Here is a 16,692-nt window from a genome sequence, read left to right on the forward strand (position 1 = left end):
AGTTACTGTTTTACTTCACCTGAAGTACCACTACCATGCAATATGAAGGCAAGACTTGGGAAAGGGCACGGCTGCTCAGTTATCCCTCCAAACTGCCTCTCTAATCACAGACATTTGTGACATTTCACATTTGTTCCAGAAAAAGAACCACACACTGAGGTTTTTTTGACCATACAAAATCACCATGGCACACAATTCACCACATCCCTTGTTCTGAAGAAAATGTCATATACGGTATCATCAGTTCAACAGCATATTCTATGGACCCATAAGGATTCAACTCTGGGGAGTTAATGACTTGTTAAACAACCTGCAGTATCCTGGAGAGGTGTGATCCATGGCAGCAAGTCTCTAGAATTCAATGTTCCACTTATAACCATGTGGCAATTACATGTGCCACTATTCAGTTACAATGCAGATAACACAGAAATAGAGGGTACATTCTTACTGGCTAAAAAGCAGCCTTTAAAAGAGCGAACGCTCTGAGAAAATGCAATGTGCAAAATTTATAATGCAAAGCTCTATAAGAAGCACAATTGTAAATAAAAAAAAAAGGCAACAGATATAAGGCCACTAACTTGCCAATACTGAGATTTCTATTCTAATTCATTTAAAGAGATACAGTTACCCATTCACCATCACTATGCCTTGATCCTTGAGTTTTCTTCAAAACTGCCATAGAAGAGATAGCACAATCCATCAAATGGGCTTCTTAGAGATGATAGTTTCAGCTCCATGAAGATATACAGTTTTATTTTCCTTATTCCTTGCCAAACATTGGACAGAACCAGAAGGACATGAGAGTCACACCACCAAACTGGTGTATCTGGTAAAAGCAAGCAGTTCGCTGAAAACCGCTACTGGAGAATAGTGACAATTTCCGAGTCCACAATCATGCCTTAAAAAGTGTGTATAAATCCTAGCAAGGGCATAGTTTACATCTTAAATAACACAGAAACATTTGAATCGTGCTCAACCCAGCCCCAACACAGCAGAGCAATAATGTGGTTGCAGGGAGGAGTAGGAGGAAGGAGGGGTCTCTTGGGGATGGTCACAGAGCACAGAAGCGGGGCACAGTCACAAACACCAGCGAACACAATTGAGCACACATACAATACAACACCAGAATGCAATTTTTAAAAGAAAAATGATATAAAAGATGGTTTCTCACCCCTCAAAACAAAACTGGAACTTTGGTTTACAGGCCCGGCTATGCCCATATGCCCTCCTCGTCATCCTGTGGCCAGCCCGGGGAGGAAGGTGCACGGAGAGGAGGGGAGCACCGGAATGAAAGAAGAGAAGGTTAGTTACACCGTGATGCACTGGAAAGGCATACTGGTCTTCACTTTGTTTTTTAATCTTAAAGAGTGAGGAAAAAAAAAATCTATAGTAACTTAAGTTCCACATCACTGACTTGTCAAATACATAACTCAGTTTTGTATCTATGGCAACCCCCACACAAAAACATTCCACCCACCCAGCTCTGACTCTGTGTCAAGATTGGATTAGAAGATTAAAATTAGTCTACATTAACAGATGATTATATTTTTGGAAAGCATGCAATCTGAATTGCATATGCCTAAGGAGTAGATTAAACCTTTTAAGTAAGCAGAGAAGTAATTACAGTAATCAAATACCCTTAATTTCTCTTAAGCTTAGAGTATCAATAAAGGCTGAAGAAGAATTAAAAAAAAAAAACACAACTCCATCTCCTTGGGTGGAACAAACTTTTGTAGCATGCAATAATTCACATTAGTTATTTCACAAAGGCTCAAACATGCTGTGATCTTCTTGATTTGTCAGGTTCTGTTTGCTCTCAGCTTAAAAGAGGATGTGCACGCCATGGAATGATTATACATTTACATGGAATGATTATACATTTGCAATCAAATAAGTTTCAAAGAGAAGAGAGTAAACTTTCAATTCAGTAGAATGCTTGTAGAAAGAGTTTTGTTTAACTTAAAAATTGTGCTCAACTATGGATAAACTGAAACTTATTTGGTCTGAATTCTTGTTGTTGAAAATGTTTCCAGAATGGCTTTGGCCACTTTCCTCACTTAGTGAAGTGGCCAATAGGCAGAAAAATTTAATCTTCGAAGCCCGAAGTAAATCTACCATCTCAGGGTCGTGTTTTGAACAAGAACTCTCACTTTTTACTGCAAAGTGTAGAAGACTGAGTGGTTCATATCCTGGTCTCACACATAATTTGGGAGCCTGGTCTTTTAATAAATCCCCAGTGTCAGGTTTTGCCATGATTTGCTTCTTTGTTTTGAAAACTAGGACCAGGAAAAAAATAACTTGGATCATTTTCTCACCATTTCGACTCTTATTGCATAAGTTGTTGTAATATTTGTTTGAATCCTATAAAAATGCCAATATTTCACCATTTTTGATCCAGAAAAACAGCAATATAATTCAGTATAATCTTGTCAATAGGCTAAGGTGATTTTCATCAACTCAAACATTCAGATCTGTGGTCTTTGAAGTGAGTTTTCATATAATTTGTTTTCTTTGTATTTCAATGTATTTTATTTCATGCATTTAAAAATGTCCTGAGTTTACCAGACTGCCGAAGGGATCTATGTCCCTTGAAGGGTTAACAATACCCAGTTGATCTGAGTCCATCAGTGATTTGCAGGGTCTGAATTGGACAAATCTGTGAACTTGCACTGATAGTTTAGATAGGAATACTCTGGTTAAAAAAAAAAGGTACAACTGATCATTTTAGCTGGGTCTTCTCCTGTAAAATTTATCTGTGTTTATCAATTACTATACAATCTAGCAATTGCTCCTGGCAATAAACTTCTCTTTTCCCTACATAACTTGAGAAATACTATTTTTATATTCATTAAACTTCCTCTGAGATCTTGGAGAAAAGCAAAGTCGATGTCCCTTTTTATGCTAATGAAGAAGGAAAGTCTAAGGCAAAGGACCCTCAGGCATCTACAAGTGGGTTTCAAGGGGTCTAGCCACTCCTTGGAATTCTAAGAAGAATGTTGTGGGTATGCATGTAAGTATATTTCTCTGGATGTAAGCCCTAGCATTCATTATAACATTTTTGACCCCCAAAGTCACTGCCATAGGGAAACTCTAGGCACAGAGTGATGCTATGATTTGTCAAAGTCACAAAACAAAATAGGAGGTTTCCCTAAAATGTAGCGCACAGCCCCTGTTGATCGCTTCTAAATGACTGTAAAATCACTTTCCTTACAGAGAAGTTTATTTCATTTTGCATTTGAAACCCAACAACATGTACACATTTAGTTTGTTTCAAATCCATTCGTGGAGGGTTTTAAATTTTAAAGAAGAAAGAAAAAAAGGAAAGCCACTGCCACCAGAATCTACCAGTATTTTCTTAACAGTGAAATGTGGTCTAATGCAAATCACTTTTAGCAAATTAAATATATTAAAAAGGGGTAATTAATTATGATTGAAACAGACAGGAGTTGTAGGTTGAAAATATACACTGCCAATATCACTACTGTGCCTCGTCCACCATAGGAATAAAAAGGAGCTCCCAGATGTCCAGGGTTATTAAAAACCAGATGTTGAGATCGACGTCTTGAATGCTGGTGAATAAAGTAAAGAAATATGACAGTCCAATATAAACTTTGCTAACATTTAACATGGCAGAAATGTGGATAAATTCCTTTAGTGAACTCAGAATATTATGCATTTTTTTCAGGTTTTTTGTTTCTAAGTTGAAAGTTTAACAGAAAATAGAAGGGGAGGTGGTGGCCATTTCTGGTCTCTCTAATCTTCAAAGCTTAAACATGAATTGACCCTAATCACCAAGTGATCTGGGTCAGAATGAGTGTCCGCTTGGGGAATAAAAAACGAAAATGCAGGAGCTAATCAGAGGGGGAGCTCCAAGTATTTCCAAACGTTCACAGCTGTCTGACTCCTGCACTGCCTACATCTCTGTATGCAAATATTAATTTGTTCAGCAACCTTACTGCACAGAAATGTAAATCTGGGAGCCAAAAAATGAGAAACAGATAACTGTCACTTGAACCCTAACTTCATGCCAAGTTATTTAGAAATTCTTGGGACTTTCAAAATGCATCTATTAGGTCTGGGAGAGTCTGTTTCCTTGTTTTTCTGTTTCCAAATCTACTTTACACTGGCTTTTCTGGATGTTGCCTAGTGTTTGCTCCCTCGTGTGTCCTTCTTGAGTGATTGCTATGCCAGGAGCTGCCAAAATATCTGGATGGGAAGAAAGCCTCTACTCCATCAGTCATCTGTATACTTTTTTCCACAGCATCTGGGGATGGGAACATCCAAGGTGGGCTGAAGACCAGCACACAGTGACCACAAAATAGCAAATTTGGAAGAGCTGGGAGGCTTAGCTATCAAATAACCTTGGGATGAACGTATAGCTCCAGAGATTACATGGGGTCTCAATGGAAAGCCTGCAGTCCCAGATGCTGGTCCCTAATGGGGTTCTCTAAATACTAAGATAAAACAAAATTTCTCACAGGACAGGCTGCTCACAGGGCTATGTTGATGACAAGATCTAAGGACAAAGGAATGAGTCATCATTGACAAGATAGGTGACTTCCTTTTGGAAGAGGGGGAATTTGTTAGCCCCAGCAAAGAAGCTCTGGGAAGGAATTCTGTAATATGACATGATAAACGGCCCAGTGTAAACTTTTAGTTGGTCTCTATTTTCAAGTATTAGCTACAGCCAGCAGGCAAGCCCTAGCTTATCACCAAATATTCTTTCAAAAACGCCTACAATTAGAATTAACAGTCAGCTGGCTAAAATGAGCAAATCAGAGAACTCTAGATGCTGGCGAGGATGTGGAGAAACGGGCACCCTCCTACACTGTTGGTGGGCATGTAAACTGGTACAGCCCCTCTGGAAAACAGTGTGGAGGTTCCTCAGGAAACTAACAATAGAACTCCCCTAGGACCCAGCAATAGCACTGCTAGGAATTTACCCAAGGGATACAGAAATGCTGAGGCATAGGAGCACATGGACCCCAGTGTTCATAGCAGCACTCTCCACAATAGCTAAAACATGGAAAGAGCCTAAGTGTCCATCAATAGATGAATGGATCAAGAAGATGTGGTTTATCTATACCATGGAATACTACATGGCAATGAGAAAGAATGAAATCTGGCCATGTGTAGCAACATGGATAGACCTTGAGGGTGTTATGCTGAGCGAAATAAGTCAGGCAGAGAAGGACAAATATCATATGTTTGCACGTATAGGAGGATTAAGAGGAACTTGACGGAGGAACAAGGGGGAGAAGAAGGGGGGAAATGGTGGGGGAAAGGGAGAGAGGCAAACCATGAGAGACTCTTGAATGCTGACAAAAACTGAGGACTGATGGATGTGGGGGGGGAGGGGGGATGGGCATGGAGGAGGACACTTGTGGGGATGAGCACTGAGTGTTATGTGGAAACTAATTTGACAATAAACTATTTGTAAAAAAAAAGAATTAACAGTCAGCTTTTTTTCTTGAAATTGGAAGACTAAGTTCCTAAAGGAGACCTTACTGTCACACCTGTCCTAGCTGAAAATGAGAGTAAAATTATGGAAGCATCACTTTGAAATCAGCCCATGGCCTCTGTGAGAATTCAGCTAGCTGTCTCTGCTGGAAAGTTCACCTTGGCTTCCTTGAGGGAAGGGATGAAAAGAGATCGTCCCGATTCTAACAGGGTCTGGTGTAGACAGTCACCAGACCTATCCCTAGCCTACTTCAGTACACGCCTTCTCTGACACTTTCTGAAAACATCAAGCCCGAGGATTCTACAAACTTTGGCTGCACAAGTCCTGGAAGCAGGACTACAGTATACGATTTATGATGTGCCCCATGTCTGGGTTCAACCAAATCAACTCTTCTTGGCATTTCCAACTATGGGCTTGGCCAGAGGCAGGGAAGACAAACACATGGGTAAAGGAGTAAAACAATGGGTATGAATATGGAAAACAGGGTCACCTAGCCTTGTCAGAGCACTAGTAAGTTTACTCTCAGGGTCAAATCCAAATCTTCCCTCTGGAGACCATGCATCCATCCTCTCATCTCCTCTGCCTATGGATGATGTCTCTGTTCAGGTGATGAGGTCAGGAATGGCTGTAAACTCTTACACGATCTGTATTTGTTACAGCCTGTATCTATTACAACATTTGGAGACAAGTTCCCTCAAAGAAGAAGAGAGTCCTAGCTAGGTTCAGATACCTTCTTTGTGCCCTGTTACAATATAAATGTTAGCTTATTTCTGACCTGGGCTAGAAATGAATCAGCAGCTATTAGCACCTGTGCAAGGTGAAAGTAAGCCGCTTTCTGTGTTTCTTCACTGAGTCTCCCCACAGTCCCCTGACACAGGTTTGGGGAGGCTCTTTGGGCAGATATGGAAAGGAAGGCTTAGAAAGAAAGATCAGGTAGCTCACCAAAGGACACCTGGCTAGGAGCTGTGGAGCCAGGGTCAAATTCCAGTCTGACGACCACAAAGATATATACCCTCTGACATGTGAACTCTGAAGCCACAGAAAGAAGAGCTCATGGTGACCCCAAAGGCATTTGTTGGTTCTGCTTTTCTCAGCTCTGAAGCACTTTGGACTTTGCACTGCCCTCTTTCTGAGCTGTTGAAGGTCCTGGTTGGAGTTGGATGGCACAACTTAGATATGGTCTCTCTAGTTCCTCAAAGAAAGAGAACCTCACATGCAAACAGCACCTGTCTCTTAAATGTGCATATATCAGCAACACCCCAACAAATTTCAAGGTCCCTGAGGGGAAAAGGCAGAGCCTTCACTCATTTCATATGGCCTCACAATGTCTCAGATGTGGGAATTTAACAAATTATTTCCAAATGAGTAAGTATATAGGATCAGTTCTTTCTTTTTTGAATGACTCAACTCCTCTGAGACAGAGGGCTGCCTAGATTCCAGAGTTCGTTAGAGTTGCCAAGATTGTGTTTACTTGTTTCTCCCAAGGATGGCTCCTTCCCCCTTTGCACTACACCAGCCACTTTCCTGGTTTATTCTTCTACCACTGGTGAAAACTGAATGTCACTGGCTGAGGGGAAACTTGACAGGAGATGTTCGTATTTTAAAAGACACACCAGGGTGTTTCTCAAGTGAGAGGCAGAGACCGGAAGCCTGTGCTGTCTGGGGTGGTTCTTCTCAGCAAGTTCAACTCACAGGGATACCCTAAGGAGGGCAACCACCTGAGTCCTTTGCTAAGCCATTAAAAACATTATAGAATTTGGTGGGGGTGGTGGAGGTTGGGCGGGGGGGGGGGGGGGGGGGGGGGGAGGGGCGGGGGGCAGTGGTTGGCTTTCTCTTTTACTTCTAATGAAGTATCTTCAGGCATTTTCTTGATTTTGTGTGTGTGTGTGTGTGTGGTTCAATGTGGGGCAACTTGAAGAAACTAGTTTTCCATTTCCTTCAAGCAAAAGTAATTCTGAGAAACGAGTCTTTTGTACATGGCACCAGATCTCTCAGCTGAAAGATGCAAGATACCCAGCTGTAGATGGAAATACTGGAAGGCTCTATGTTGGCCAACAATATTGTTTCAGAGCCCAAAGTCAACATCTGTTAAAAGCTGAGCTACTGCCAGATAGTCATAAAAAAGGGGTGAGGGTGGAGACAGGCTTTATATTTGCTCCCTCACCCATCAGTCATTAACACTTGGCTTTGTTAAATACAGTGAAAACTGTGTTTTTAACATGATTCTGGTTCTGCTATGTTCTGGCTAGTGGGCAACCAAATCCTCTAGCTTCTTGACTCGTCATTTCCTCAGCTGCCTCAAAAAGAAAATGGGATCATATCCTGACCCTGACACTTCATAAGGTGCTGACTGAATTAAATTGGAGAATGTAAGTTAAACCCTTCTGTAGATGTTACAAACACACAGGAATATAACTAGGCACACCATCCCTGGTGGTAGCATCTGATAGTTTGCTACTACTGCAACAAATTATTTGACACTGCACTAAGGCCAAAGGCCAAAGGGTATGTGTGAAAAGGACCTGATAGTGTATAAAACCATCCTTAGACATTTTAGCATCTCAGGGGGTGTTCACAGCTAGAGGTTACTCAGATCATTTACTCATCTAGGGATGCTGAAACAATTTTTAAAGTGCTATTGTTCTATAAGGTAGTTTTCAGAATGTGTGTGTGCGTGTGTGTGCACGCGTGCACGCATGCAGTGTAAGTTTAAAAGATGTTTCCAATTCTCTTTCCTCTGCTGTTCACTTATCTTCAGGGTGATGCAAGTGCCTCGTGTGTATAAGTCAAATGTGATCCTTAGGACATCAGTTCAAGAAAAGAAGAGAAGCAATGGTGTTTAGCAACGGAAAATGGATTTCCCGGCTTCCAGACATTTCAAGGTTGGCCACCTCCTTTCAATGGGGGAGCCGAAGTGCTGCCTCTTAGACAAATGTGACTGGATTAATGCAGCAAGTTGAAAAGGAATCAACCCTCCAATGTTGCCAAGATGAGTTACATCTACAAGCTGGGGAGTGCAGGCTGCGTCTGAAAGCCCCTGCTGACTCAAAAGATACTGCAACAAATCTTTTAATGAAACCCTAATACTGCAAGCAAGATTTAAAACTAAGAGGAATCAGTAAAAAGGGGAACAGAAACTTTACCCAAAATAGAATAAGACAGATCTCCCTACAGGCTCAAATCTTCTGTGAGGAAAAATCTTCTTCTAACAGGAGGATCCTGCCACATGAAGCAGCTCTGCCTTCTTCCCAGGCACGAAGACCCTGCCTGGCAGGGTTTATCACAGCATGCCCTCATGTGCTTACATGTCAGGAATTAACATCACACCCAGATTAGAGAGCTTTGGTAACAACCTGCTCATCTGCAAAGCCAGCTTCCCAGGGTCTGTCACCCCTCCTCCCTTGCTCTCCTGTGGCTTGTGATGGTTGGGTGAGCTCACACTGCTGGAGGAGGAAGGAGCCATTAAATGCTCTCCCAGCAAGAGTGCAGAGGTTTGTCCTCATTTCCTTCTTTGCCTGTGGCCTCACAGAGAGCCCTGGCAGGGTCATTCCAGAGCTTCTGCTCTTAAAAACAAGCAAACACATAAACTGCCACCTTTATATCCCAATGGTGACAAACCACGCATTCCTCCTGACTCGTGTTTTAGTAGCTTTGGGGATTTTTGGTCGTCTTTGAGGGATAGAGAAAAAACTGACATCTGAGCTACCTTTCTATTTCACCTACTTTAAAAAAAAAATCTGTTGGGTTTTAAACACAGCATCTTCCAATTCACTTGTGATAAAAGGAGTACCAGCAAAGAGACAAATAATCATAAGAAAATAAAAAAGAATTTGTTAAAAAAAAGGGTATGTATGGTGGTAGATGTTAACTAAACTTATTTTGCTAATCATTTCGCAATACATACGTATATCAAACTATTGTGTTATACGATCAAAACAAATATAATGTTAAATATGTTATATCTCAATTTTTAATTTCTAAAAAGAAAAGAGACAAGTGGCTCACAAAATTTATTTCAAAATGCATCCTAGGGTGTCTTTGGCTCTGACTGTGAGAGGGAGGACCAGCCCAATAGTGGGAATGGTTGAAATCTCTGAACCCTGCTCTCATCCAATAAACGTCAGCCTAACAAAAGCCTTATTCATGGGTTTTTGAATTTGAAGGCTTCATCCCAGAGAGCCTTGGTGGCTCAGTCGGTTAAACGTCCAACTTCGGCTCAGGTCATGATCTCACGGTTCATGGGTTTGAGCCCCACGTCCGGGGTCTGTGCTGACAGCTAGCTCAGAACCTGGAGCCTGTTTCGGATTCTGGGTCTCCCTCTCTCTCTGACCCTCCCCTGCTCATGCTGTCTCTCTCTCTCAGAAATAAATAAAAAACATTAAAAAAATATTTGAAGGCTTCATCCCTCCATGAAACCAAAACCCAAGGCTTTGTCCAAGCAGTGGGCCATGAAATTAGGTTTGCAGTATAAAAAAACCTGATCATTTCTTATTCAGACTGGCTTCAGGTATACTAGCTTGAATGGGAAACCAATGATAGAAACCTAAGATATATAACTTTTCTTATTAGGTTACTATCATAGGGAACTCAAATTTCTACTTTTCTCCATTGTTCTGTAACAATACTTTAGTAAGCTTTGATACATGGTAGTTAATTTTTCTTCTATGTAGGAAACATGAAAACCTATTTACATACACGTATGTATGTATATATAATGTATATTCAAACATGTACTCAGGGGAAGTTAGGGAGAGAAATTTCTAGTTAAACATGATCTTGAGAAATTCTTCCATATGTGGAAAAGTCCTCAGTTCGTCTGACATATAGTGATACATACATATATACACACAGGACACTATGTATACATTTATCCCACATTCATTTAACCTCAAAACATAAAATAAATTATTTTTTTCCTCCTTAAGCAAAAGTTAGGAATAACAACTCTATATACAGAATCCATCTTTGGAGGGCAACGGAGCAAGTTAAACCCCTTGTCTGTTTGTTAGAATTCAGAGGGCTGCACTTTGGCTAATCTGTTGGTGAAAGTATAAGGCAAAAGCAGGGGTATCAATCACAAACCCCATCTACCATTTCCCAGAGAGGGGCTGTAGGAAAGTGGGGAATCCAAGGGCCTTGCGTTGGCTTTCTGAGAAGTATCAGGGCCTGGCGGGGGGGGTGGGGGGGGTGGGTGCTGTGACAGCTTCATTCTCCTGGTGGACAATTGGACTCCACCAACTCCTTATTGACCAAACATAAAATGCAGGTCTCTGGGAGGAGGAAGCGGTGGAGGAGGAGGAAAGCAGGGGGTTTTTACCACACATATCTGGGGCTAAGAAATACCTGGGATTTGGAAATGTCACTGGCCTCTGGCCACTACCCTCAATGAGGACCTAATTATAGGGATGGTTTGCAATTCCTCTCCTATGGGAAGGCTCTGCAGGACACTGACTAATTCTATCTGAGAGCAGGTACCCAAGCCTCAAGTGTGTGCAGCATGGACAGAGTTGGAAGGATAGGAGGGCATGAACACTTTTTACTTTGAGCTAACTCTACCTTATGGCTTTTTTGTCTAAGAATAGGGAAGAGGGGAGATGTTTGGGGACAAAAAAATCTCAAAACCAAGGCAGCAAGGGTTACAGCCTCTGTGAAGCAGAGGACAGGTGCAGTCAACATGGGTGGGATCACTGAGACCATTTCACTACATCTTAAAATACAATCTGTATATCTGTCCCATATATATAGCTTGAAAAGAAGGCCACATCTAGTTCTGGGTTCTGACGAAGTTATTTGACAGCTTATGAGAAAATGACAAGTGTCTCAAGTAAAATTGTATGGGAATTTTCAGCAAAAAATTGAAGCGGACATTCAGTGTTCTGAGTTGTGTCCAGTTGTACAAATTCAAGTCTTGGCTGAGAGCCAACATGTGCCCAGACCACACAGTATCCAGGAGCAACAGAGAAAGAACCACAGTTCACTATTTACATTTGAAGACAAATTCTGGAAATTGCTAAGTGGAATGAGCAATATTTAGGACTAAGACAACCAATTTTCTGGAAATAGATTTGCAGAGTGGACACCCTAAAGTTAAGGATGCAAAATGGAAAACCCAGCTTCTGGCACAATAAGGTCATGATCTTAAAGTACGTCCAGTTTTCTGGCAGATCTGGTGGCAGCCCCTAGCCCACTGAAGCATCCTCTGATTTGCTCTGGGAACTAGGCTTGTTCCAGGCCCTTGCAAGTGCAGAGATTCATAAGTGAGTGAGCAAGGGAATGTGGGTCCTGGCAGTGCCCTGCTAAGGGCTCTCTGTAACCCAGAGCAATTCCCCTCCCTCTCTATAGCATGCTCTCCACTGCTTGAGGGCCTCAATGTGGTCATTCCGTCGCAGTGGGAGAACTGTAGGAAGCTGTGTTGTCCCTGGTACAGGGACAGCAAGAATAAAGAATAAAGGGGAACAGGTGAAAGGGGAGGAAATGAAAAGATAAAGGCACATAACAGAAGAATGAAAATAAAGACAATGGGGGCCAGAGAAAATGGAAAGAGCTGATGGAATGATATTTTATTTCAAGTTTGGAAATTAAATTTAAAAAGTATAAAATTTACTATAATTCAGTGGGAAAAAAGAAAAACAGCACATTTGTACTCTAGAAAGAGTTGATGTTATAGCCATGCAACCATATTTAATATACGTGGTTGCATAAATACATCCATACTGACAGCCAAAGAGTTTGCTACCAATGTGGCAGTCCGAGACACAGGACCTCATCGTGGGCCTGCTGACTGTCAGGTGTGTGACTCTGAATAATTAACAACATCTCTGAGCACCAGATTCTTTACATGTACGGTGGGGATATTTCCATCTGTCCTTTCCATTTCCCAAAGGTACTTAGGGAATAATTCCTTCAACAGACATTTATTGAGTGCCTACTATGGGCAAGGCAGGTGTGAATATGCTTTGTGATACATAACAAAGAGTATGAATAGAACATACAATTCAACCAAATTTTTCCATAATAATTTAAGGAGTATTATGTTTCCATGCTCTTGAACTCTGTAGCCCTCCTTTTTGAAGTAGCATTTCTATAAGTAAAATGCGAAATTTAAATTTTAAATGGGATCTGAATGTCTTCAAAGTAGTCAAAAGTCCTTGAGTTTCCCAACTCCTGTGTGTGAGGGAGAGAGAAGAAAGGCAAGTTCTGGGCTTGGAAAGTGGCCATATATTTTGAGGTTTCCAGACCAGAAATGTTTAGGATTTTACCATTTAGGCTCCTACAAATGAGAATCAGAGTGGCAGATGCTTTAACAAATGGATGCATATTTTGCACAAAAAAAGTAGTGTGATCTAGGTTCTTAAAGACCCAATGCCCAACCTAAGACCCAGGCACAGGATTGTGAGTTCTGGATGCCAAAAGGCAGCCTGAACAAGGCCTGGCATTCTGAGGTGGCTGGAGTGTGGAGTTCACTCTGATGCTATGATTTTCTATATACCTGGAAGCCATTAGAAGATTAATAAAATACAATTTTTTGTGAGACAATAAAAATAATATGATGCCTGGAAAAATAGTAAAAAGACTTGACATGATTGATATGGCAAAGAAAGATGGTACTTAGAGAAAATAACAGATACTGATGACAGGTACAGGGGGCATGTAGAAGTTGAGTTTCCACTTAGCTTTTCTAAAATTAGTCTTGGTAATGTCACTAAAAATAAAATCACGAATGTGGTTCCAGCCTGTCCCATTTATTCTTTGTTGTTTCTCAAAGCTTATCAGTAGCTTGTGTCATGGGAAATATTTGCTGTCTCCCCTTGTGCCCACTTCTTGGTTTGAAAAACTTCCCAAGGCATTATTACTGGGAAGTGTCTGAATGATCTGCTTGGACATTTTCAGTGGCTATGGCCATCATCGGGACAGGCCACCAATTCCCACCTACTCCTTTTTTGGGGAGGGGTCTAGACTATTGCACTGGTACCATGTGTTATCCCAGTTGTCTCTTCCCTTCATCACACTCATTTTCAATTTCTGAGGGTATGTGTATTTATGATTATCTTTGTTTTCCTGGATCCTCACCCTTATAATGATTCCTTTAGTTCAGATCTACTGAGTTATCGGTGGGATAACTCATTCTCAGACTTTATAGTCTTTGTAAAGGTATCCCAAGACATGAATGAAAGAGGTACTTTCATTTTCTGCTATGCAGAGCATTGCAGAAATTGCCTCAAAACTCCACCTTCTGATGAAAAACCCTGATGGAAACTGAATCAGTTATGTTTTAAACCGGGTAGTCTTTCTTCACCTGATACTCTGAAAACAGTATTTTTCAGAGCACAGATGTTACTAGAAAAGAAAAGAAAAAAAAATATTCTATGATCAAATAAGTCTGGGAAATGCTGGATTAAATAAAATTGGAGAGCTTTCTTTCTTATATGACTTTGCAGATCCTTTGATCTGCTAATTGCACCAAGACTCTCTAAAATTGAGTTATAATATGCAGCATTTTCCCAAAATTCTTTGCTCACTGAATCTTTGTTTCAAGACTTTCCTCCTGGGACTAATGTTCCAAAGGTTACTTAGGGAAATGCTCGTCTAGACTTATAACCCTTGGATTCAGTTTCTCCTGAGGAGAAAGCAAAATCATAGTGAAGGAGAAAGGAATGGGGAAGAAATGGAAAAAGAATCCAATTCTGAAAATACCCAGCAATACTTAAATTGAATTTCCTAAGGAAAAATGAACTTCTCTGGAAAAGTAGCAAAGTGACTGGCTTTCTTATATTTCTCTATTTTTATGTGTTCTGATCTTTTTATAAAACTCAAGAGACAAAGGCAACATTTTGTAGCCTCTCTTCCAGAATTGTTGGTCAATGCTTAGGTCACAGGGAAGTCAGTGCTGAAATATTCATGGGAAGGGAATGAGGAATCTCTTGGAAGAGACCTTTCCCCTTGAAGTCAGTTTAGTGAACATGTGTACATAATGGACATTTAGTTTAATTCTCATCCAAATCAATCCATTGTTGAGACTTTTACATTGTCACTTTCTCCTGAGAAATATCTCCACTCTACACATACGAGTATATATGTTTGCACAATTTTGAATAGAGTTTTAATCATCTAGGAAAGACTTCTCAGTCTTCAGATGACCGTTACATTGTGGAACTTAGTTTTATAACAACCCATATTTTGGTATATGAGCTGTTGGGTGATTATAGCCGAGAGCATGGTTGTAGTAGACCTGGGACTCCTAGTCAAAAAGATCACCACCCCAGAGGATGTTGCTGTCTCAGTCACTGGAGTCAACCTACGCATGCCAGGTCTTCATAGTCAACTCTCTTTTCTAATTGAAAGAGTGTAGCAAAGAAGCCTTATACCTTTGCTGACTCCAATTTAAAACCACAAAGTTATCCTTCTGATCAAGGGTATGTCACTTTCAAGTTCAAGGTGAACTTCACTGCAGAGTTAATTCCTAAGTCATGGGCCTTTAGTTAAGTCATAACTACCTTTTAAATGAATGGCATGTTCTGACTGATGTGATCCAGAAAAAACTTGATGAGACATCTGATGACCTGGATTTTTGTCTTCAGAGTAGACGGCAAAACTCCCTGAAGGCAGGGGTTCAGTCTTGTCTCTCATGTTCTTTCTCAAGGCCAGTGTGGAGGCTGGCATGGAAGATGTGCTCCAATTATTAGTTGAAGTAGAGCCCTAGTCAGTCTCCCTCCCTCCCCCCAAGTGAGGGCCTAGGTCTCTCATATGTAGAAGAGGCTATCTGCCTCTATGTCTCTGGGTTGCTTAGAGTGGTCACTGAAATGAAGGATGTGAGGGGGGAAGATCATCACCATCTTCCTAACAGTAGCAACGACAAAGGTATGTCAGAGCTCGTGATGACACATCTTAGCCAGACACACCTTGAGGGATGTTATAACTCTTCTGGAAAAGGTATTGCCTCAGGGCAATGACTTCTGCCCTATGACAACCTCTAGTGTTTGTTGGTGGACAAACATAAGAGGGTCAACCAGCTGGCAAGACCTCTATTTTGTGATTAAACATCTCTGGTAATTTAGCAGGAGAATAGCTTTTGTGAGAAATATCATTCACAAAGCAGGTAAATTTGGTCCAGTTTCTAGTAGGACATATTAGCATATGTGTCTCTGTGATGAAATAAGCCTGTCTGTTATCTCAACAGGTCTTTGTGTGACTCACTCCCCCAATTGGGCTCTAAATCCTTCTTTCTGCCTCTATAGTACTTTTTGTTCCTCTCTCTGGGGGAAAGCCCAGGGTGGCCCTCTAGCACCAATGAAACCTCACACTTACCCCTCTTGGGAGAAGGTCAAGGAGCAAAGGGCAGTGTGGAAAAAGGCAGGGACCAAGAACAAGAAAGAAGATGTTTAGTTAGTAGGTAGTCAGGTTGGGTGACTATGAGGAGATGGTAGTGATGGCAAGGGATGAAAATTGAAAAAATAAAGCTAGATCAAAGCAAAGCCACAGGCATACAAGATAATGACATGAAATTTATCTCTCTATACTTTGCTGATTGCCAACTTAAGAACCATTTTTGAGAGCTAATAACATGAACTGGTGCCTTTCTGCACTTGGCTTCAGAAATCTAGATGTCCTATATGAAGACCCACAGTACTGAGGACTCTGAAGGCAAATGCTTCCGGGCAAAAGGGTAGGGCCAAGCTAGGGTGGGGGCAGAGGGCCTCCTGGTTGGATCTACTTCACTGCACAGCTCCAGGGAGCATTTCTTATGTGGCATACCATACAAATGGTCCCCCTAGGAGTTGTACTCCTGGTAAGACATCTTGGAGATTTGGAAATCTTAACTTCTCCTTTGGGATACTAGTGACAAGAGGTGAAAAGGAAACAGAGCCATCTGAAAAAAAAGTCTTAGGAGCATAATAAGCACCTCCTCCTCCTCCTCCAACAAACAGTTAAACCTCTCTTCACACAAGTAATTCTAATAAGCCCTCCCACCTCACATACCCAGAAACATATAACAAAGGCATTAACACTTATCCAGATGATTCTATTTCATTACCTGTGGCCCCATCACTCTTGAAATTTATTGTGTAAGTTACACTAAGTTCACACACACAGGAACCTCAGAGTACAATAAAGGAGGAAATAATGTTAATATTGGTTATATAATCTGGTTTAATCTCATAATTTCCATGAAATTCACCTTTAGGAGTTTTAACCCTAAACACTGTCAAAAGTTTTTATATTTGTTGGGTGAA

At 41.1% G+C, this 16,692-nt stretch overlaps 1 protein-coding gene across 1 annotated transcript in view; it reads right to left on the reverse strand.

Moving 5' to 3' along the window:
* ERC2 (ELKS/RAB6-interacting/CAST family member 2) overlaps positions 1 to 16,692 on the reverse strand; it is a 903,427-nt gene that overhangs the window by 170,142 nt on the left and 716,593 nt on the right. The window lies entirely within an intron of this gene.

The sequence above is a fragment of the Hyaena hyaena genome, unplaced genomic scaffold, assembly GCF_003009895.1.
Source record: "Hyaena hyaena isolate Hyena2069 unplaced genomic scaffold, ASM300989v1 scaffold_618, whole genome shotgun sequence".
NCBI lineage: Eukaryota > Metazoa > Chordata > Mammalia > Carnivora > Hyaenidae > Hyaena > Hyaena hyaena.